This window comes from Calliphora vicina, chromosome 1, assembly GCF_958450345.1.
Source record: "Calliphora vicina chromosome 1, idCalVici1.1, whole genome shotgun sequence".
NCBI lineage: Eukaryota > Metazoa > Arthropoda > Insecta > Diptera > Calliphoridae > Calliphora > Calliphora vicina.
Genome location: NC_088780.1, coordinates 5,441,255 through 5,467,551, shown reverse-complemented (window position 1 = coordinate 5,467,551; position 26,297 = coordinate 5,441,255).

The following is a 26,297-nucleotide window of genomic DNA, read 5'->3' as shown; positions in this document are numbered from 1 at the left end:
AAGAGTAAGGAAATAGAGCTCATTCGAGTAAAAATTGCCAAATAATTGGTTTTTCTCGAAAATTTCAAAATTTAAATCGCAGGTACGAAAAAACTATAAGAGATATTTCCATAATTTTTTCACATTTTTATTCCCTATTATATTCTTAATAAATCCCAATGAGATGATAAAAAATTCTGAAATTTGTTAAACAAAATTTTTAAAAATTTGAAAATGGAGTTTTGAAACTGCCGTTAAAAAATTTTAATTTTTTTGTTCATACCTAAGAATAGGTTAACGGAGACAAAAACTCATATACAAGTAAATATGGACATATTTTAAGTAAAAATGAGCTTTTATTTTAATATTTATCAAAATATGTTAATTTTGTTCCTACCTTTCTTGTTCTAGTTGCCTGAGACACGTTAATGCCTGGCGAATTTTTAATAACTTTAACATTTTTTGACCAATTTCTGTTTTTTATGTCTGATTAGAACGAAAATTACGTACACATTTCGATTCTTTTAAATTAAATTGCAAAAGTAATTTTTTAATGACAAAATTTGTACAAAAACTGAAAAAAATGCATTTTTGCCCTTGTAAATGCATCTCGAAACTTCAGAGGGCTTGCGGCACGTCTTAACCCCAACCGATTTACCTAAAATTTTTTCAGGATGATTTTTTTACTAATGTTCACCAAACTGGAGGGTGAGAATGGCCAAAATCCAACCTTCGTTTATTAAGGGCCACCCTAACGGACATCCAGAATATATATACTTTGTGCGGTTGCAAATGAAAAATGTAGAAATTTCAAACGGAATGATAAACTTATATATACCCTTGCCACTCATGATGAAGGGTATAATAATCTATGGATTTTACTTGAAACATTTTTGTAAAAATAAAATAAGAGATTTTAAATGAAATTGTTTTTTAGAAAATTTATTGATTTTGAATTTAATGTTTTATAAATTGAAATTTTATCTATAGTAAAAAGAGAGCATTAATTGAATTATATCATTCAATCTAATCTATTTTTAATCTAAAATTTTTTTTAACGATTTTGAGTCGATTTTTTTTTAAAAAGAAAATTTATTGAATTATGTAAAGAGAGAAATTTTGAAAAAAATTTTGGAAAATTTTATAGAATTTAAAAAAATTAAAAAGGGATTTTATCGGTTTGGCAAGAAAGTTGATCGATTTGAAAACGAACAATAATTTTACTAAAGCTAATATTTGTAATTAAAATTGTATCTATTTTCACTTAATTTACCAATTTTTCACAAAAATTTTATCTATTTTAAAAAATGTTTGTAAAAACAAAAATTTTCGATTTCTTATCCAAAGATTTCAGGAATTTAATTAAAGTAAAAACAAAAAAAAAAACTTTGTAAAAAAAATCAAATAAATTTTCACTGTATTTCTCAAATTTCCATACAATTCCAAAGCAACTTTTAATTAACTTTAATTTTCTCTTAAACATCTCAAAATTTAAGGAATACTATAACAATATCTAATAATTTTCCTCTTTGTTCTATTGTTTACATTTTGTTTTGTTTCTGTTGCAAGGAAATCCAAAACAATAAAATTACATTTTTAAAATCATTTATGTACATAATTCTACATGATTACACCATTAACATAAAAATAAAACCTAAAAGCAGGCAACAAAAACTTGTGTTTACTGCATAAGGAATACACTATAAAAACCAAAAATTACACTTAAAGAAAACAATAGCAAAGTAAAATAAAGTAAAGTAAAAAGGCTGGCAGTTAATGTAAACAATTTTTGCACACAATATAGAGCCATAATGGCTAAAAAAGGAAATATTTGCATTTTAAAAGAGTAAAAAAGAAAAAAAAACAGAGTTTTTTCCAACTTAAGGGAATAGGAAAAGAAATTAAAGGGAAATACTGCTACAAAAACTAAAAAGTTAAGAAAGTTAAACAAAAAAAAAACAAATCTGCGATAACGAGAAATCAAAATAGTTTAAACTTACGTAAAGAAAATTCGTAATAAAGCTTGCAAAAAGCAATGCAAAGAAGTTTCAATATTAAACAATTACATTTGTACTAAATTTTACAGATATTGTTTTGAATTTCTTTGTGGGATGCCAACAAACTGTCACACTGTAATATAACCACTAAAACTCAGTAAAGTCAAAACGAAAACTAAGACTGACAGTAGCAGCATAAAAACAGTAATAAACCTACAACCAAATACTGCTACAGACAACATTTTTGAGGCAATTTAGAAGAATTACAAGAACAAAAACAGCAAAAGAAAATTCTACTACAGTCTGCCGAAGACACAAACAATTGACAACATTAAAAAGATGTTACAGAAAATGAAGACGATGAAGACACAAGAAGCAGGAAGATATATACAGACCACTACAATACAAAACCACCAAGTGCAGTATGAAAAGAAAACCAAATTGGTTGCATTTGTATGCTTAACAAAACATCGACAATAGCAACAACAAAAACAATCTACTTGGCTGAAAATAAAAGAAAGATATAGTGAGTACAACACAGCAGCAACTGCAACAAAGTTGAGAATACAAATTGCTGCATAGAGATACAAAAACAATGCGGATGCCACACTAATGCAAACCACTCAAGATGCCAGTACCACAGCATCACTACCAACCACCACCATCATCATTATTGTAACCAATTTTTTTCTTTTGGTTTTTATTTTTTTATATTTTGTTGCTTTCTTTTATACTTCTTTGTACTTTGAATGCCCTTAAATCCCCCAGGATAACAACAACTGTACTTTGTTGTGCATGTATGTTTGTAAATTCAAATATTGTTGCTGCCAAAGCTAGCAAAGAGGCTGTGTGTTGCTGCCTCGCTGGCTGCCTTGCCTGGCAAAGCAAAGAAAAAAAAACACTCATACAGGCAGGAGGCCAGGCCAACATTAGCCAACCAAGTCAAGGCAATCTAGACAAACACTTTGGGAAATATAAATTTAAATTTTCATATTTTTTTCCAACAGACAATAACAACAAAAAAAAAAGATGCCATTTTCTCACTAAACAAGATCACCCAACAACAACAAAATGAACAACAACAGCTATTAGAACGCAGTGTTGTCTTCTTTCTATTCATCTCCTTTTACTTAAAAATAAAACTTCTAAAAAGGAAGCTGGAAATAAAAATAAATATATAAACACACACACATGCATACACAAATACATAGATATCCTACACAAACTCACCCATTTGTGTAATAAAGAACCAATAAATGGAAAAAAAACCCACAAGTGACGGTAAAATCTGTTTAAAGTGAGAATAATGACAAAAGTTTAAAGTCTCATGCAATGATTGTTATAGCAAAATATGTATGATTATAAGTATGTACGTCCACTGGCATAAATAGCAAACAACGAGGGTAGATTTCAAAAGTTATTCTAATATTTCAACAAACAGAATATTTGTCTATTTCTGATCAAATTCTTCCGACTATTTAAAATCAAGAAAATCGGCCCACAAATGGCTGAGATTTAAGGAAAAAATCGGGACAACCTAGATTTTTGGCCTATTTTTGATCTATATCTGGATTACTAAGTCATTAATATAAAAAATATGGATATCTAATGATAGATATGTATTTCAAAGCCCATTGCAACGATGTATATAAGGCTGTAGTCAGTTGGACCTACAATGGGTCAAAATCGGGAAAAATATTTTTTAGCACGAATTTTTTTTCACCATAAAAATTTGTTTGTCATAATTTAAAAAATGTTGGACAAAAATTAAAACAATTTGGAAAAAAAAATGTTGAAAATTTTTTTTTTTAAATTTTGTTTACCTAAAAAGTTGTATTTTAAATTATAATTTGGTGAAAGTTATATAAGATTAGGCACAGTCGATTATAGCTCGCTTAGAGTAACTTCGGGTATTGTGGACTATGCGTCTAATGTGGACCTTTTTTCAGAAACTATTGAAGGTATGATAAAACTGATTTGTCGTACATTTTACAATTTGTTTGAAACGACAATTGCACATTTGTTTTCATGAGTAATTGATATGTTGGCTATTTATTCTTGTATTGAAATTAATGCGCGTGCTCAACATTTTTTTCGGCTCAAGTAAGAAACAAAATTTGGTACAGTTACTTTGTAGAATTTAATGTTTGGTTGTTTTATATAGTTAAAGTGGACACGTAGTTTTGCATATATTTGGTAAGAATTTAAGCACATTTAGATTATTAGGTAAAAATATTTTTTTACCACTGTAACCCAAGTTCGTTTAATGTGGACCACTTAAATTACTTGATTATGTACTACTGGTCCATATTACCCGACAATAACTATGTACTTTGTAAGCAATATATCTAAGCCAAGAACGCGACTTTTTAGTTTGTATTAATAAAAATATATTGAAATTAAATTTTTTAATCATTCATGATTAGCTGGTTCATGAATTTTATGTATTAAATACTAGTCCACATTACCCTCATATAGTGGTCCATATTACCCTCCAATTTTTTTAATGCTGGTTTTTGGGTTCCTTACAATATTTTCACATAATTTTTTTATCCTTTGACGGAAAAAATTTTCAACTGCAAAAACAATTAGGGAATATATTAGCTAATATATTGCTTCACAACATTTTTAATATCCATATATATTGTGGCCAAAATTTAGAAGAAACAAAACGGTAGTCCACATTACCCGAAGTTACTCTATTTGTATAATATACAAAACGTTGTCAAATTTTAAAATCAAAATTATTAAAGCATTTGCAAATTAACCAAATCAAATGGAATCTGAAGAGGATAAAATAAAATATATCGGAAGAATCAGGTGTGTCACAGACATCACTTTTAAACAAAAACGTGGAACTAAAAACTAAAAGTGTATAAATTATAGTGTCCTAAAAACCGGCAAAATTAAAAAACCGGTTTCCGGTTTAACCGAAAAGATGTGTTTTTGAAAAAACCGGTTCTGATTTTTATGTTTTAAAAAAACCGATTATCCGGTTTCGGTTTTTGTCTTCAAAAAACCGGTTAACCGGTTTATATTAAATTTTTATTCAATATGAAAAATACGCTAATTTAAAATTTTTGAATTCTTAAGGCAATTATTTTATATATTTTACGAAATATTGTCAAATGCTAAAATTTTCTATAAAATTAATCGAAATTTTTAAAAATGGTGTCAAAGTTTTTCAAAAATATGTTTAAATGAGCTTTGAAAATACATTTCATTAAAACCGATTAACCGTCTTACAAAAACCGGTTTTTCAAAAAACCGAAATGTTAAAGAAAACCGAAACCGGTAGAGTTAACAAAGATGAAAAACCCGGTTGACCGGTTTTCGGTTTCGGTTTTGGATACTCTAGTATAAATAAAAGACAAATTTAAAAATATTTCATAAACACTTTTAAGAGCAACAGATAAATATTTCTTTAATAAACTATGTGTACCTTAAAATATGATTATTTTCACATTCGTACAAATTCTATAACAGATCTGAATATCTATGGAATCCATATGAAATGTGTAACAGGCCTGAAGCGTAATTTTTGATTCAAAATATAATTTCGTTATCGAAATTATAATAAAATGTAGTAAAATTCTTACGATAAATTTGACTCGATATACAGTGCGCTAACTCAGAAGAAAAATGTTGGAAAAAATCTTTAAATTGGAAATTTATTGATTTTGTATTCAAAATATTTTATTGAACATTCAAGTAAAAAGAAATTTATATGTATTTTTTCACAAAACTTTCGGAAAAAAAAAATTGATTGATTTGAAACAAGGTTGGCTGGCGATTTTAAACGGTGAAAAGGTGACGGTAACGGTAATTTTTGAAGTTTAGTAGAAACAATAATTTTGCTCAGACTCGAATGATCAATGAAGTTTCTAAAAATTCATTCAAATCAGTTTGAATAAGTTTAAAATTACCGGTAACAGTATTTCGAGGTAACGATATTTTCGATTATATCGGTAACGGCTTTTTAATGCTAACGGTAATGCTAAAGCTAAAAGGGAATAGTGTAGTAATGGTAGCCAAACTTGAAAAAATTTATAAATTTTTTATTAAACATTTTCGTTAAAATAAATCCAAAATGTTTTTAAAAACAAAATTTATTTAAGAGTTATAAGGGAATACAAAATTAATATTATAGTAAGAATTGTGCTAAATTTCCCAATTATTGATAAATTCACTGACATTTATTGTTGGTTGATAAGCTAGTTCCTATGCGCATTTCACTGGTTGCTTAGGCCAGATCATCAGGAAACCTTTTCCCAAAGGGCTTTAAAAAAACTAAAGATATTATACAAATCAAGCTATAGAGTGTTTGAGAATTACAGACACTCAAGCTTTATTTGTAAAAATATCAAAGCTTAAACAAAACTCCAACAATAAACAGTGAGTTTATCTTTTCTTACATTCCCTCTAGAATTAGTTGGCTTTTTCCGACTCAAAATGTAGTTGTAAGTGGGTAAATAAAAAGCAAAACAAACTAAAAATTTATTATTTATTTTGAAATTCAAATATTTGTCACATATTGAACTGGTTTCAATTATTTCATAATTAAATCAAGTTTTGAATTTGATTATTTTGACAATTGAATATACAATTTTAGTTATTGGTTGAATTTCAAATACAAAGATTATTGAATAGATAATTTTCGTAATTGAAAACACATTTTTGTTATTTTTTGTGTTTCAATTACAATAATTTTTGTATTTGAAATTCAACCAATAACGAAAATTGTATATTCAATTGTCAAAATAATCAAATTCAAAACTCAAAATTCAATAGAAAATATCAAGAAATTTTGTTTTTGAGCCAATGAATACTTGATTTAATTATGAAATAATTGAAATCAGTTCAATATTCAAACTGTTTGAATTGAAATATAATTTTTTCTGTGTACTGGGAACTTCTTACTCTTTTAATCGTATTCGCCAGTATTTCAATCATGATTCCACACAATTGAAGTAGCAATCTAGTTGGCTAGGTACGAGTTAAGTTGGAAGTGTAAATTAAGTAAAGGGTAGGTCCAAGAATACATGAAACGAATATTTTCGTAAAATAAAAATCGCAAATTTTTAGATCAAAAATATCATTATTATTTTTTTATCGTTTAAACATGTTTTGTTCTTTTGATCTTGAACAGTAAAATGGATGAGGCTTATCCTTGAAATTTTAAATGAGGGAAGCTATTATTATGTGTTTTCCTTGAAATAAATGTTAATTAAACCACTTGTGTCTACATACATACATATTTAGATATTTTACAAACATTTTTCTATAACAGCTACATAAAATCTAACAATAACACTTACTTTTCATACCAAATATACATTCATACGTAAATGTATTGTATATGTAAATGTCATATACCAGCAGTTCTACAAGAACCCAGCAGTTATAAAAGACTGCCCCGAACTAGTAATTTTACCCATCGTTTAACACAGAAAAAACTATTTCTTAAACCGTTTCAATTCAAATATTAGTCACATATTGAACTGGTTTCAATTATTTCATAATTAAATCAAGTATTCATTTGCTGAAAAACAAAATTTCTTGATATTTTCTATTGAATTTTGAGTTTTGAATTTGATTATTTTGACAATTGAATATACAATTTTCGTTATTGGTTGAATTTCAAATACAAAAATTATTGAATAGATAATTTTCGTAATTGAAAACACATTTTTGTTATTTTTTGTGTTTTCAATTACGAAAATTATCTATTCAATAATTTTTGTATTTAAAATTCAACCAATAACGAAAATTGTGTATTCAATTGTCAAAATTATCAAATTCAAAACTCAAAATTAAATAGAAAATATCAGAAAATTTTGTTTTTGAGCACATGAATACTTGATTTAATTATGAAATAATTGAAATCAGTTCAATATGGGATAAATGTTTGAATTGAAATATAATTTTTTTTGTGTATAGTCAATTGGTTACTTTACACATCTCAGGTAATCTAGCGTGAAATCAATTGTCACTTCAGTGTCTTTAAGAAATCTGTAATGTAGTCACTGCTCTTTAGAAATTATTTATTTTACCCACTAAAAAAATCTATTGGAGGGGAGAATCAGTTGTCACTTGGCGTCCCTTTGTAATCTGTTAAATAATCTATTGGCAATAAGTAATTCTACTCTTCAGAGTCTAGTTATTATACTTACGCTAAGTAATATAGAGTCGGTCAGTCATATTTGATTAACCCTAAGCAGTTTGTTCATCTATTTGTTATTTTACTTACTTCATAAAGCGACACCTTATTTGAATCCAATATGTTGACTACATTGAACCAGCTATCAAACAGTATCTTTGTAATCTATGTAGTCTCTCTAAATAATAGCAGAAATCACTAGTTCGTCACAGTCACCCAGAACTGCTAGTATATATAACAATATATTAATGCATATGTATTTTTATGTTCTAAATATTATATGAACTCGTACTAGTGTTTATATGTATGTAAATCTAAGTATAGTTTTTTTTTTCATTTCCTGCTGTTTTTTTATATAAAAACGCTGCAGTAGTTGTCGCAGTCATTGTAAAAATGTTGTGAAATTTAAATATTTCGTTTCACAGCAGAGGCTCGAGTAGAGGCGGCAGCCATAATAATACTTACTACAACAGCAACAACAACATACACAGTCATTCATACAAGAGGAAATATAAGCAATGAATATATGAATGCAATAGATTAGATGAAATATTTTGCTGTAGCAATAAAACGCAACTACAGTGACAATAGCAACAACGACAACAACATCAACAAGCCAAATTACAATAAGAAGAAATAAACTGAAAATAGAAAAATGGAAATTGAAATAAATGGCAGTGCAATAAAAAAGGATTTGTCCTTGTTATGTTGCATTAGACATGCATACTCATACATACATACATATATAGAAATGACTAAAAAAATAGATATGTATGGATGTGTGTGAGAATATATTCCACTTATATGATCAAGAACTTTAACTATTTGACACATATAACGATGGGAGGGAAGAGATAATAAAAAATACATAGATTTCTATTTAACTATATCGATTTTTAGGTGGAATGTATTAGTTGGGGTTAGGTAGTGCAGGAAATCGCCAACAATTATATTGAGAAGGAAGGTATGAAGTTGAAGATAATAAAAATAATCTGTATAAAAATCTATATAAAAATGAGCAAAATAATATCCCAGTTCAGCAATTCGGTTTCCATGAACATACAGAACTATTGAATAAATTAAGATCGTAAGATCGAAAAAATCTTATCATACATAAATGTTATTAAAAAAAAACCACTAAACTTAGAGTTTTGCTTCTTTTCATATATTTCATTCAAATTATTATTACAACTTACAAAAAATAACATAACACACTTTTGGACACTTTTTTGTGCTCTTCAATTTTTTTTAACAAGAGCCCAATATATTTCCACTGGCCTTAGCTCCAGTTTGGAGGATTTGTCTCTCTTGGTACAAATAACACATTATTTTTCTTGTACCACTCAAGACCTTGCTTACCAAAATCTCATGAATGGAGGCATCCTCTTTTGTCAATATTCCTTGATGTAAATTTCGGTATTTATAGGACCCTTAGTAACAAATGTTTGGCTTCTTTTGCCACAACTGCTTATTGCTTGCCATACCAAGAACTTTTTGGAAAAATTTTCTGCTTTTGGGTCTTAAACTTTTCTACAACATTACCTCGAGCATCAAATGTCGACCCGGAAGCAGCGAAAGTTTTTTCAGATCATAAGTTTCGTCCCCCATTATGCAGCAGATATATTTTTTTTATAAAATTTTAATTTCTCGCTCTGTACCAAACACGATCACAGCTTTGCAGTTCCGATCTATCACCTGTATAAGGACAATTTGTCCATCTAGGTTCTTGTTAGAGAGTAATATGATTAATTTTATAAGATTTTAATTATAATTGTTAAACATGCAAATACGAGAGATTCTATAAATAAATGCAACTGTGAAAAGAGAATTGAAAGCATTATTGAAGAGAGTATGCAACGAAGAGCTGGTCATTTGCATTAATATATAACATCTTGTCAGCTAATATCTGAGTGTATGTGCATGCTAAATGAGATAGCGAGATACGAATAGATCGTCGCACACTGTGTCATTTCAGTTTTTTTGTTGCAAAAATCATAACTTTTGACCAAAATTTATGTTTCTTTTTAATTTAAAATTATTCCAGAAAAGATAAAAAAAAAATTTTTTCTTAAAAAAAAAGTTTTTGGTTGGTTTTTCACGGTCATATGTCATTTTTGAAACTATGTCTTTTTTCAAAATTGTACTTCTAGCAAAAAATGGGGCAAGAACGGGCAACTGGAAATTTTTGCATTAGGTAAATGAATAATCAAAGAACTTATTTTGAAAATATGGCAAATATAGAAATTGATGGTTTTTTTCCTTCGAAGTTGAGAAATATTGAAAAAATGGATAGTTTGTAAATATCGATTTACCTGGACAAATACAAAGCAAACAGTACAATTTGTGTTTATTATTTTCTTAATAAATATATCTATCAAAAGATTCAAAAATAATGAAGATCAGTTATATAGTTTTTGATATATTGTATCTGAAAGCGGACAAAATTACCTAAAAATTGTCTGTTTTTTTGAAAACTGAAAATCAGTCAACTTTGAAGGGCTACAGTGACGGATATTACAACTGAATCACTACCAATATTTCATTTAAAACAAGGAGCAATCATAAGGATTGGTGTGAGCCAGAAAATATAAAAAAGTGGCAAAATGTGTTGTGGACGGACGAAACAACCATTAATTTAATTGGTAGTGATGATAAGACATGGGTTAGACGTCCAAAAATGGCAAAAACCTAAAACGTTTAAACATGGTTGGGGAAATATTATTATATGGGGATGCTTTTATTTTTATTACGTTGGTCCAATTTATTGGATTAAAGAAAATATGGATAAGTACTTGTATGTAAATATTTTGGAGAATGTTATAAAGCCACATGCAGAATGGAATATGCCCTTAAAATGGCTCTTCCAGCAATGTCCCAAAGCACACATCAGGTCTTGCCAAAAAATGGGTTTTATATAACAAAATTCATGTTATAAAATGGCCGTCTCAATAACCAGACTTAAATGCTATGGAAAATAGTAAAAGACAAACTCGGACCTGAAAAATTGAAAAACAAGGAAGAACTGTTGCAGAAAATTCAGGAAATATGGTATGCAATTTCCCGATCTAGATGCGAAAGTTTGTTAAATTCAATCCCCAAAAGATTTGATGCTGTTATTAGAAATAATTGATATGCAACAAAATATTAAGAAAATAACGAATTCTTATGATGATTTTTTATTTTTAATCATTTTAAGACTGATTGATTCTATTTGAATGTCGCATATTTTAATTAGTCTTTTAGATTTGACATCGTTTTTAACATAAGAATGTGTTATTTTTTTATTTTATTTTTTTCTATTTATTGTTTACGTTATGAGCATTAATATATAATGAACAAATTTTAAATTTTGAAATCAAATTTTGTAGTTTTACCGCTTTAATCGAATTCATATGTAGTGATTCTATTATATTGTCCGTCACTGTATATCTTCTGAACCAAAAATCTGATTATAATAAGAGTATCATTTTTGAAATCGTTAGACAATTTACTGTAAAAGACATTTATTCAATATTTTTTAGGGACACATGCAGGTAGATGAATCAGAGAGCGGAGATTGAAACAAATTCATCGTGAATTTTATTTAAAATATTTTCTAAATAAATATCAGAAATTATCTCTAAATAGAAAATTTATCGTATATTTTCTTTAAACTAACTTTTAGTGAACTTTCTCTAAATATAAATATTCAGAATTATAATATAAACTTCAATTAAATAGAAAATTTATCCTAAATTTACTCTATATAGAAAATTTACTATCTCTGAATAAAATAATTATCGTAAATTTCTTCGAAACAAAAAATTGATTGTAAATTTAATTTAAATTGAAAATTTATCGTATTTTAAATTAAAAAATCATCGTGAATTTTCTTTAAGCTGGAAAATTTTCGTATACTTCCTTTAAATACAAAATTTATTATAAATTTATTTCAAACAAAAAATTAATAGTAAATTACCTTTAAATAGAAAATTTATCTTAAATTTTTCTAAATAGGAAATTTATCGTAAATTTCCTTTAAATAGAAAACTTGTTGTAAATTTCGTTTAAATAGAAAATTTATCGTAAATTTTACCTAAATAGAAAATTTAATCTAAATTTACTATATATACAAAAATTTCTTCAAAATATGAAATTTGTTGTAAATTTTCTTTAAGCAAAAAATGTATTGTAAATTTTCCCTAAAATTCTCAAAACAAATTTGAGAATTCAAAAACGACTTATTTAGCATTTAATAAGAACGCTCCTCGTTCAACATAATTATTTAAAGCTCCACAATACATAAAACTATGTATATGTTCATACATCTTTTGTCGTTACTCTTTGTAAGCCATAGTAATTGTGAATATGAATGAAATACATGCTTGTTGAATCTTTTCATGCATTCAATGTCAAAAATGCATGTAGTAGATGATGCCTGCATTAAACATGCATTCATTACTGACTGCTTTACAAAAGCAAACAGCAACCAACAAATTCTTTGCACATCATGCACCAGCTTCGAATGATGATGAGATGATGAAAAACAGCAAAAAAACAGAAACAAAAAAACTTTAAGGACATTAAATGTTGAGTGTCAATTTATAAAACTGAATGTTTATGTTTTATTGATTTTAAGCTCATTTCTACCCCAGTCTCTCTGTCTGTCTCGCTCTGTTGTACATTTTCTCGACAAAAAAGTGTCTGCATAAAATAAATCTCTGTTATGTGTGTTAAGGACAGGAAAAATTTAATTTCGATATTAATGACACAGCACGGTACAATATAAAGGTAAAGAAAATTATAATATATAAAAACAACATCATAATAACATTCAGTCATAATGATGATCAGAATATCCTCTTCGTCTTCATCATGGTCCTCATAAAATTGTAAATAAATTATTATAATACTGATGATGCTGCTTGTAAATGGGTATAAGGCTGATGATGTTGCTGGAAATGATGACAATTTCAAAAATTAAAGGAAAGGCTAGAAGAAACATACCCGGTACCCAAACACTCTTTTCTTTATGGTTATGTGGTGGAAATTGACGGAAAAAGTCTATAAATAATAAAACAGGCTATAACACAAAAAAAAATAAAGAAATTAACTCAATGCCATTTTTTGTCAACATCATCATTATTATTATTATAATTATAATCATCATCAAAAGCAGCATTCTTAACTCAACAAGGATTTTCCAACAATACAAATATTTGTTGTATTAAGAGTTCTTGTGTGTTTTTCTGCTGAAAAATCTACTTTAGCCGGGTTTTACTTATTTTAATTTTAGAATTAAAATTAAAGAGTCATCATATTTTTATATAGTAAGAGCGAGAGAATGAGAGAAAGGAAAACATAACAACCTTTTGGAAATCTTAATAATAATACAAACATAATTAAAATGCTAAATAATACATTTAAGGACTGAGATCGAAAAAACCTTAACACACGTTTTTCATTAAAACTTTTAACCCAAATATTATTTGATTTTTTTATCAAGTTACCTTATCTTTAATGTCACTTATGTTCATTTGCAGTTAATCTGATTAAAATGAGCGACGAGAAAAAAGTGCGGACTAAAATTAATAAATATTTTCAACAAAACCCAAATTGGTCCTACAAAAAGTTGGCCAAACAATCAAAGGTCAGACTGTTTCCAATATTATTAAAGAGTATCGGGAGAAGTTGTGCGTTAATAGAAAACCTGGCTCAGGTAGAAGGAATGCTCCAAATGATGTTTCTAAAGCCAATAAATAGAAAGTATTTTCAAAAGAGCTCCCAACCCATCATATAGGAAAGCAGTCCGGTTAGCCAAGTACTCGAAATATTTGGTACGAAAAGTTAAAGCCAATGCAGATTTAAAAATATACAAGGCTCAAAAATTTCATGACAGGAACACTGCCAAAAATTTAGAGGCCAAAGACAGAGCATGGAAATTGAAGTCAAGTTTTATACAAAAAATATACCAGCTGCATTACACTTTGAACCATAGAAATATAACCATATACGGACACCACTGCGTGATAAAAGACCAAAAAAGACCCGTATCTCAAAGTTTTTCCCAAAGACATGCACTGTTTTTATGGACCCCCAATGATTTGGGGCTTTGGTGTCATTTTTGCAAAAAAGTAATCATTTTCTCAGGCTCATATCTTGCAAACAGTTCAAAATTTTGATTTACTCACTGAGGCAAAGTTGTAGCCCTCTTCATAAAGAACAAAACATTGTGAACATATAAAATTTAAACAAGTAAGAGAACTATATTCGGCTGTGCCGAATCTTATATAAATTTTAAATATTTTAAGGTAAACAAAATTTATTTTTTTTCCAAACTTGTTCTTCTCATTTTTTGGAATAAAAAAATTTTCGAATTGTTGTTTTAAAATTTTCAAATCTTTTTTTTTAAATTAAAAAAAAAAAATTTTTTTGTGAAAAAAAAAAATCTGGTTAAAAAATATTTTTTCCGATTTTGACTCATTGTCCAACTTACTATGGTCTAATATACGTCTTTGCATCATTAGATATCCATATTGTCAATATTAATGACTTTGTAATCCAGATATAGGTCAAAAATCAAGGTTGTCCTGGTTTTTTCCTCATATCTCAGACATTTGTGCACCGATTTTGCTGATTTTAAAGCATGTCTGACAGAATTATTGAATTAATTTCAACAGACAGATGGACATGGCTTAATCGACTCCGCTATCTATAAAATCCAGAATATATATACTTTATAGGGTCGGAAAATTATAAACGGAATGACAAACTTATATATACCCTTTTCACGAAGGTAAAAAAACTTCATCTTCAAGATCAAAATCTTTAAAAAAAAGTCAGCTTTAAAAAAATTTATTTCGAATTTTTTAAATTTGTTTGCGATTTTCATCTTGAAGATGAACATTTTTATCTTCAAGATGAAAATCGCAAAACACTTTAAAAAATTCGAAATAAATTTTTTTAAAGCTGACTAAAAGTATGCTTTAGTTTATAATTGCTGAATTCACAAAACCCCTTATATCATTGTATCGAGTGTATTATTGAATTGTTATTGGAAATTTTCATACACAAATTAAATACACTCATACACTTTTATTTTATATGTTTTTAAAAAGTTGTATTGGTTTACAGCTATAAATTTCTCTGAGCACACATAGTACCCGCAATTTTGAAGATATGTGAGAGAGTAATTTGAAAAAAATGAGAGTCGGTCTACTTGTTATACATACTACGCTTTCAAAAACATTCATACAATATACAATGGGTGTTCACAAACTAATAAACAAAAATTGTATTTAATACAAGATACACGTTACAAATTGTTGTGAATTCAGCAAATAATTTAATAGTTTACACTTACTTCCTTTAGTTTTTTCTTACTAACTTATATTGACCTACCTAAACGGTGAAGAGGGGGAAAAAGTTAAATAAAAAATCTATAAATCATCTTGAAGATGAAGTATTTTTTTTTTATTTTATATGTTCAATTTTTTGTACTTTAAAAAAATCAAAACCATAAGTTTAATGGTTTCATTATACTCTACACCACCATAGTGGGGAGGGTTTAATGCGTTTGTGCATATGTTTGTAACGGCCAAAAATATTAAGTCTAACACCCACCTTAAAGTATACCGGTTGACTTAGAATCACTTTCTGAGTCGATTAAACGATGTCCGTTGGTCCGTCCGTCTGGCTGGCTGTCCATGTAAACCTTGTGCGCAGAGTACAGGTCGCAATTTTGAAGATATTTCGATATATTGGTCCATTATTTCACCTAGCCCCCATACAAATGTCCTTCCGAAATTGCACTTTATCGGTCATAAATGTTTGATTTATATATGTATCTCTACAAATTCCACTCCAAATATGTCTTATATATACAAAATTCATATCACCAAATTTTGTTACAATGGGTCTATAATTAGTCATTGCTCCCATATAGACCCGCTTCCGAAAATCACTTTAACGTGCATAAATCGCTTAAAAATGTTGGTATACTCACAAAATTCAACACAGTAAACTTTCATATAGACACAAATCACACGACCTAATTTCATGGTGATCGGTCCATAATTGGTCATAGCTCCCATATAAGGACCACTTCCGAAAATCACTCAAAAATATAAATTATTGAAATTTTAAAAGAAAAATGGTTTTGCTATTTTACTTAGTGTAGGGTTTTATATGATCGGGCTTCACCGACCATACCTTCTTACTTGTTTTTATTAAAATGCATGTATGTTAAGATTTTTTCGATCTCAGTCCTTACTTATATATACACATTTATTAAGGGTAATCACTGAATGGTTCTTAAATAAAATATTAATACTTATAATACACATATGTATTACATATGATATGTAAGTACCAAACATAAGCTTTATTTAAATATTTTATTTACATTGAAAATTTGTTTTAATTTTCAAACTATTATTCAAAAGATATACAAATATTATTTAGTTTTTTCCTTTATAGGCATTTATTTAAATCTGCTTAAAATATGTTTTAGTTGCCATATATAAAAGCATATAAAAATTAAATTGCAAATAGAAAAAATCCAAACAAAAAATGTGTTAAATGTAAAACGAACATTCTAAAACTATGCCATAAATAAACTTAAAATCACATATACATATCTAAATACCCCCTCACCAAAACTGCAAAACCCATTTATATACATACATACATATACTATATATAAAATAAATATTATATGGACTTGTATAGAGCTGAAGGAATAAAGCCATTTTATTTAAGAACCAGATTTTTTATTCCTTTAACACTATAATATAGTACAAGCACAACATTTGTGAAATGCAGACAAAACGTCTGCTCAAGTTTTTATACATGTTTAGAGAAATTTTTGGGCATAAATCCAAATGCAAACACAGAACACGAATATTAAATTGCTACAATATAAAATAAACACTTAGACAAACAAGTACACACACACACACTCACACATATGTATAAAGGATATTTATGAGTATGCAAGTGTGTACTGCATATGTGCATGCTAAGAATAAATATTCTCTTTTAGAATAAAAATAATATTTTTAAGTGTATTCAAGAACGCAACAAAAAAAAAACAACAACAAAACATTAGAAACATTTTTAATACTAAAAGACTAAGACGAATAAATTGTGCACTAAAAAATCCGTTTGGAATACAATAAATTTACAAAAATATTGTAAAATGTTTTCTACATTCACTTAATAATGAACATCTTAAACACTCATAGGCTAATGCTGTTGCATTAAAAGAAACTGCCTTAAAGTATGATTCATTTATAAATCTTGTATTTAAACATTTAAATAGTTGTGTAATAAAACAATTAATTAATTAATAAATACATGTTTATTATTGATAATCTGTGATAATCTTTCCTAAATACATATGCTGTAACAAACTTTAAGTTATTTTTACATTAATGACTCCTTAAAGTATGCCATATTTTAATTAAAACTTAAGGTATGCTATTAAATTAAATATTAAATTCTCATAACTTAATTTCGTTTGGATTTGATTATTTTGTTGAAATTTATGAGTTTGTAATTAAATGAAATAAAGTATTTGACTTGAGTTCATATAGATTTCTAAAAAAACACACACACATTAAAACATCTTGGTCATACCTATGAACTGCTTATTTTGAAAGTGACTAAAATCTAAATTTAGACAAGTTCTACAGTAAGCCTCAAAAGTGAGTAAACACCAACAAATATTTGATTTTTTTAAGATAATGAAAATCCTAAAATTTATTCATCGATTAAAATTTTAATGTTTCGGTTTGTTGGAGATTGAGTTGAATAATAGATTCGGTTGTGAAAAAAAGATTTAAGTCGGACTATAATGATTTTCATGATCATAAAAAATAAAAAAACATCGCGGTTGTTTACTCATTTTTGAGGCTGTGTGTATATAGAAGGCATTTTCAATAAATTTTGTAATCAGGGAAAACATATAATAAATTGTGTACTTAAAGAAATTTTCGATAAATTTTCCATTGAGTCAAATGTATTGATAAAATGATACTTATATTCAAACACAATCTACGATAAATGCTCTATTTAGAACAGATTTACGATAAATATTACCATAAATTATCTATTTAGAACACATCTAGGTAAATATTTCGCTTATTGAGAGGAAAATTAACAATAAAAATTCAATAAAAATTAAATTTAAGATCAATTTTCAATGATGATAAAATCTACTATATATTTATTAGAGTTCGTTTGGTGGGCAGGTCACATCATTTGATTTTCGGTTATCATAATTTTTTTGCATTTTAGATCTTTATTTAAGGGTTTAAAAAACGTTCATTGTATTAATTTTTGCTGCAAAATCGAATGGTAAAATCAGATTTGCAATATATATATTTGCTCTACAGAAAAATGAGCTCAAAATCCTCGAATTTAAGTGCGTTGACCTTAAGGAGTGAAAAATTTCAAAAAAAAAAAGACCGCCATTAGTTTTATATATTCAACAACCTTAAAATTTACTCTAATATTTATACCCTTCACCATTCCATTTCTAATTTCTACATTTTTCATTTGCGACACCACAAAGTATATATATCCTGGATCGTTATAGATAGCGAAGTAGATATATCCAAGTACGTCTGTATTTTGAAATCAACTTTCCGTAGCCCCCAAATAACTTACATACATGATATATATTTCAATAAGGAATATTTCCGGCTCGGATGCTATTTAAAATTGACAAAATCGGCCCACAAATGGCTCAGATATAAGGAAAAAAATCAGGACAACCTCAATTTTTAACCTATGTTTGACCTATATATGGATTACTAAGTCATTAATATAGACAATATGGATATTTAATGATAGATATTTCAATGTCCATTGCAACGACGTATATAACGCCATAGTAAGTCCGAACAGCAAATAGTCAAAATCGGGGAAAATTTTTTTCAACAAAAAAAATTTTTTTTTTATTTTAAAAAAATTAAAAAAGAAGTTTTGAAAACATATTTTTTCAAAAACAAATTAAAAAAATTTTCCTAAAAATATTTAAATTTTTTTTTGCTTGATTTTCAGCCTGTTTTTGATCTATATCTGGATTACTAACAAAACACTTGTAAGAGTAAAGTCAAACAAATTTGTGCTAATAAAAGTGGTTACGCTTTTATTAGCACAAATTTGTTTGACGTGTTTACTCTTACAAGTGTTTTGTTAGATCAAACAGCATCAAATAAAATAAAACAATTTTTGTTGTTGTTTTGAATAATATATTTTATTTAGTGGTTACTAGGGTATTCAATTAATCGGGTTTCTGGTTTAATCGGTTAATCGAGCAAATAATTAATCGAGTTTTAGATTTATTCGGTTAATTTAAAATTATTCGATTAACCGAATAGTTTCTATTTTCATTTTAAATTGAAAATACAACAACGAATTTTGTGTACAAAAACATAAAAAACAGCAAATAAGGTATTTGAGATCATTTTTGTTAACATATCGCCTATTTTCTGCAACAACGTTATAACTCATAATCCGTGTTTTATAAACTGAGTCATATAAAATATGCGCTGTTCTATAATCTTTCATATAGTTTAATCTGTTTTCAAAAAAGTAAATTATTTTTTGTGTGAGTGTTTTTTTTATTGTAAACACCAAAATTTAAATTCATGTTTTTTCGTATACTTGATAAGTGGAAATTTGGGTTAAATACAGAATAGAAAGATATTAACATCTACTATTTATATTTCTGAAATCGCATGATTTGTTGAAAATTTATTTAAGAAATAGTAAAATGTCATAAAATATTTCGAAACGACTGAATTAAGACGTTGTTGTGAGTTTTTTACGGGTTTAGTGAGATCTTCTGAAATAATCTTTTATAAAAATAATATAATTTAAACGATTTTTTCTTTAGATTTAATAAAACTTTTCTTGGAAAAAAACTCTCTCGCTGATTGTATATATTTCAGTAATCAAAAGCATGATAAAGAATATTCCTTTTTGGATCGTTTTAGATTTTGATTAATTTAACAGTTTCGTTTAGTTATGATAAAATACTCATTTCAAAAAATGTAAATACAAACAAAGTTTCAAATACATGTAAATTCAATATGTCAGTTGTTATACATACTCACTAATCATGTATATTGGATGTTCAAAAAATATCTAATTTTAATTTGAAATTTGTATTTGAATTTGAATTTGAATTAAAACGGAAAAATAAATACAAAAAAATGGTTTAAAGTGCAAAAAAAAGAAATTTCGGTTAATCGGTTAATCGACACAAATTAATCGGTTTATTTGTTATTTGAAAATCGGCAATTTCAAATTATTCGAACAGTTAACCGTCCAAAATTAATCGGTTAACCGATTAACGGTTAATCGATTGAATACCCTAGTGGTTGCGTCTTTTTCGTCAAATATTTCCCATGTGTAACCCGACCTTAAGTCATTAATAAAGATAACTAGTCATTTCTCGTTTTACTTTAAACAAATTAAAAAAGAAGTTTACATTTTTTTCATCAATAAATTAAGAAAATAAAAAATATTTAATATTTTTTTTATATTCTGGATAATTTAATAATGTTTTTGATATTTACAGCAATTATTTTGTAAATTTACAGATTTTCAAAAAAGTAGTAAATCTACTACTCTTATTAAATGTGAGAAAAATTAAATTTTCTGGATAACTAAATACTGTTTTTGTTATTTACAACAATAATTTTGTAAATACTTTGGTTTTTAAAAAAGTAGTAAATCTACTACTTTTTTAATGGTAGCAACACCGCAAAATTCTAATATATTTGTTTAGTTTGAATTTGTGATTTATTTTGACTGTATGATTTTTTAAATTTCTCAACTCCAAAATGGTCACAAATTTGCAAAATTTTTATATTTTTATTTGAATGTTATTAAAACTATTATTTTTTTAAATGTGAGCAAAACTTAAAAAAAGCAATAATTTTGTAAATTTTTGATTTTTTAAAAAAGTAGTAAATCTACTACCTTTTTTAAATGGTTGCAAAACTGTAAAATGTTCATACTTTTATTTAGTTTGAACCATAGTCTTAATTTTACTGTTATAATTTTATAAATTTCTCTATTCAAAAAAAGTTAGTAAAATGTACTACTTTTTTAAATGTGAGCAAAACTTAAAAAAAAGTTCATATTCTGAATAACTAAATACTGTTGTTGCTATTTATAGCTTTAATTTGATAAATATCATGATTTATAAAAATGTAGTAAATCTGCTAACTTTTTCAACGGTCGCAATCATAAAAATTATTAAGTTTTTATTTAGTTTGAACCAATTATTTATTTTTAATATTATAACTTTGTAAATATAGAAAAATTTCATATTCTGGATAACTGAATACTGATATTGTTATTTAAAGCCAAATTTTGGAAAGATTTTTGATCGAATTCATCACGTGTTACACACTTCCTGAACAGTCTATGTAAACCACTGTAGCTTACACACTAACCTACTCATTTACAATGAAGTGTACGACGACTGCACGCATACTTATAGATATAAAATGTGGAGAAAAATATAAAGAAGAAAGACAAACAACTAACAAGAAAACAAACAAACAAATGCGTACAATAAACTTTTTCGAAATATATAAAACAAGCTGCATTAACAAAAAATAAAATGAACAGAAAATAACAGAGAGAGAGAGAGAGAAAAAAAATCAACAACGAAAAACGTACAGATATTTATATAAGACATGGGGAAAAAAATAAGAATTCATTGTTTATTCCCCTGCAACTCAAACACACAATGTGTGTTGTGGAGGCAGTAATGTGCATTTAAGGAATAGTTGAATGCAAAAGTATGTGTAAATTAATACAACTAATGTACATACGGATTCATACATATGTATATGTATTTGTACAACTATAGAAACTATATATTGTTAAATATGTATGTACATTATTTGTATGTTTTGTTTTGTTTTTTTTCCTTTTACATTATTGTATTCACACGTACAAAGCTCTTTCTTATGCACCAGGCAAAGCAAATACACATGCACATGTTTAGAAACTAAATGCATTTTAAATTAGTTTTATATTCGTGCTATATAATAGTAAGAGTTTGTATGAATTGCAATTACAGCTAAACAAAAAAACAACGACATCAACAAAAAAAAATACTACAAGTGTTAAGAAATGCGTTTTAATATTTACTTAAGAAAACAATAAAAACAAAAATGAAAATGAAAATGAAAAAATCCTATATATAATATTTATGTATGTAAAAAGTACAGCAGCTTTTAATATGGCTAATGTTTATTTACTCACTGAAGAAGCAAAATATAGACAACAAACTAAACAAAAACAGCTACTAAAACATTAGTAGCCTGAGAAACATGCATGTAGTTGTTTTTTTACTGTAATTACCAACTACCAACCAACTACACTACACTCCTAGTATTTGTTATAGAAAATGCAGTGATTTTTAGTGTATTTATTTTTAAACAAAAATACCATAAAATATTTAATTATTGCGCAAGGAACGTAAATGTAGGAAATATTTAGAGAAAACTAGATTAAAGTGTGTTAAAATTTATAATTTTTGTAAAGTTTTATTTCATATATTTATGTATTTCGGAAAAATGTTTATAAATTATTGACTGGACTTTTAAATAACAGCAATAAATATCTATTTTAGTACCAATAATAAATTATAATTTTTAAGGTCGCTTTTTTACAACTATGTGTATTTGAGGAGTGTGGTGAAAGTGTTTTGAAAACCAATACATATAAACAAAATGTTACCAATACATTCAAAGAGTTAGGTTTTTTATGACAACCGACTTAGGTTTTTTTTTGACAACGTTTCACTTCTTGTTAATATTCTTTGCATCCAAAAGTCTATTATTAATATTATTTGTTTATAATTACACTATGAACATGATTGCCACAAACATATATTTATTTACTATAATTATAAATATGATTTCTACAATTGTGAGAATGGTAACTTTTACATATTATGATTACCGCAATCATAAACATAATTACAGTAACCATAATAATGTTAAAAAACTTGCAAATATGTTGAAATGGTTATGGTTAACATTAGAGTATTCAAAACAGAAACCGAAAACCGGTCATCTTTGTAAACTCCAGCGGTTTCGGTTTTTCGACAAACCGGTTTTTGTGAAATATATATAATATACTAGCTGATCCGGCAAACGTTGTTCTGCCATACAAATTATTTCTAGTGAATATTTTGGTTGTTAAATCAAAAATAGCGAATGTATTCTAAGTGAAGTTGGCATTATAGGTATTTTTGATGCCAAATGAAGAGAAATACAAACAAAATTTGTTGGCGAAAAATATTTTAAAAAATGGGTGGATAGGGACATCCTAATTTCCTAGCGGTATGATATATAATATTATCGTACTTACCAAAAATATATACAAAATTTCATAAAAATAGTTAAATATTGATATTTGGATATTGCCATACAAAATACTAAAATCTCGGCTAAAAAACGGGTGGGTGAGGGTCGGTTGATGAAAATTTGGGGTTATCGGTATTTTTTAATGCCAAATAAATAAAATGCGAAAAAAAGCTTTTGACCAAAAAATGGTAAAAATAAATTCTGGATAGGATCACCCTAATGACCTAGCGGTATGAAATATACTTTACGACCTATTCTCATACCTACCAAACATACATACAAAATTTCATAAAAATTGGTTGAGCCGTTTCGGAGGAGTTCAAACACTAACATTGTGACACGAGATTTTTATATATTAGAAGATATATTAGTACACATTTAATTTAAAATCCAATTTTTGTTTTATAAAAAATTATATAAAAGTACAAAGTTTTTCATAAAAGTCGCAAAAGAGAGTATTATAATTTTTTAGTAACGAATAATCATAAATCCATAAAAACACAGCATTTTAGAAAAAAAAAAGTTTTAAAAAAAACTTTTTAACCCGTTTAGCGTATTATTGTTTTTTGGAAAAAGTACCTTAGCTCACAATTCATGCTGTAACTTTGGAATGGAAAGCGATAAATTAATGAATAAAATTGAAAATTAAAGCAAACTTAATGTGCTATTCAAATATTCAAATAATAAATTTATTGTATGTATTTACATTAGTATAAATTTAATTAAAATTAAATTTTTTTTTGTCACAAAAGTTTACAAATGTAAATTTTTTTTTAAAAAAAATGTCGCAAATTTTTGTAATGAATAATCAGCTTTAAGCTTTAAAGAAAATGGAAAATTTTTTTTTTAACCTGTTAGGCGTTTTTTGTCTTTCGGAAAAATATAATTTTCGCTGTAACTTTGGGATCAATATAAATTCAAAGAATAAGTTAATATGTAATATGTAATATGTATTCCTAATAGTACAAATTTGTATCCAGTTTTTCTTTCACTAAATTCTGTAAATATTTTAAAAGTTTTTTGGACTGTTTTTTTTATTTCTTAAATATAAGCCGATATCATATACTATTCTAAAATCTATAAAACTAATTTCAGCTATTACTAACTTAATACTTGTGGCCCATTAAATGCGGAAGTTATCCCAATTTTGGACCTTTTTTAAAAAAATTATTAAAAATGTATACACATAATTTTTATAAAAAAAAATTTAATATATACTTTAATATCCGATGTTGAAGGTTCCATTATAAAAGATTTACTTTTAATAGATTTAATTTTAACAATAATCGCTTGAATTGTAAAAATTTCCAATTTTTTCACTTTTTTAAAACAGGCAATAATTTGCTAATTTTGACAGCTCACTGAACAGAAAGTAAACGACTTAGTTGATTGATTTTTACAGCTGGTGTTGTCGAATTTTATCTACTTTTACCCTATACCAAAATTTATTATAAAAACTTTATTTCTAAATTCCAATGCCATTTGAACCCAACGTGCAGCCGTTAAAACAGTTATATTTAAATTCAAGTATAACTTCGTATCTTTAATAAATAAGTGAGAATAAATAACAGATATGCACCCTTCAAAATGTCATATAATTTATTGAAACCAAAAATCGCGTTCAAAAGATACGCCATCTAAATCCCACATTTTTGAGTCATAATATATTCGATATATGTTCGAGCATTTTTGTATTAAAAATCAAAAAAAAAATAGTCCTGAAATGGCTGAGATATGAAAAAAAACAACGACTACCACGTTTTTTGGAAATATTTTTTGGATATACCTCGGATACAAAGCATAAACAATATTTTTACCAAAAAAATGTTTTCATTGAAAAAATTATTTTTCACAAAACAATTAAAATATCATGATCGTTTTCGAAATAGTTTTTGAACCAAAACAAATGTTATTTTTCTTTTAAAGTATAGCTACTAAGGTGAAGGGTAAATACGTTTCGTCAGTGACGAATACAGCAACTTTTCTTGTTATCTGTAACGACTTGCATTTTCAATCCATGAGTTATAATATTCCAACATGTAAATTGATATTGTTGTTGTTGTAGCAGCAGTGTTTGCTGAGTAAGAGAGCTATATTCGGCTGTGCCGAATCTTATATACCCTTCACCAAATTATACTTAAAAATAGTTTTTTTTTAAATATTTTTATTTAAACAAAATCAAATTTTTTTTAATGTTTTAAATTTTTTTTAAAAAAATTTTTTTTTCCAAATTTTTTTTTAATTTTTTTTAAAAAAAGTTTTTTCAAATTTTTTTTTTTTAAATTTCTTTAATTAATTTTTTTGGAAAAAAATTTATGACAAAAAAACATTTTTGATGAAAAAAAATTCGGGTTAAAAAATATTTTTTTCCGATTTACTATGGTCTTATATACGTCGTTGCAAAGGTCTTTGAAATATCTATCATTAGATATCCATATTGTCTATATGAATGACTTAGTAATCCAGATATAGGTCAAAAATATGTCAAAAATCGAGGTTTTCCTAGTTTTTTCCTTATATCCCAGCCATTTGTGGACCGATTTTCTCGATTTTAAATAGCGACCGAGCCGGAAGAATTTCGGAGATCATTCCGGTACGTAGAACCGGCTGTCGTGGGAATTGATCTTATAATCTTGGGTTGTTAGTGCTAGCCACGTTTGCGTAATGAAAACTCATTATATGAGCATTTTAAGCCATTTCAGAGTAATTAAAGTTTTCGTTATCTTTATTTACATTTTGCTTAAAATTCCCTTTATCTTACGAAAACCTTTCATTTTG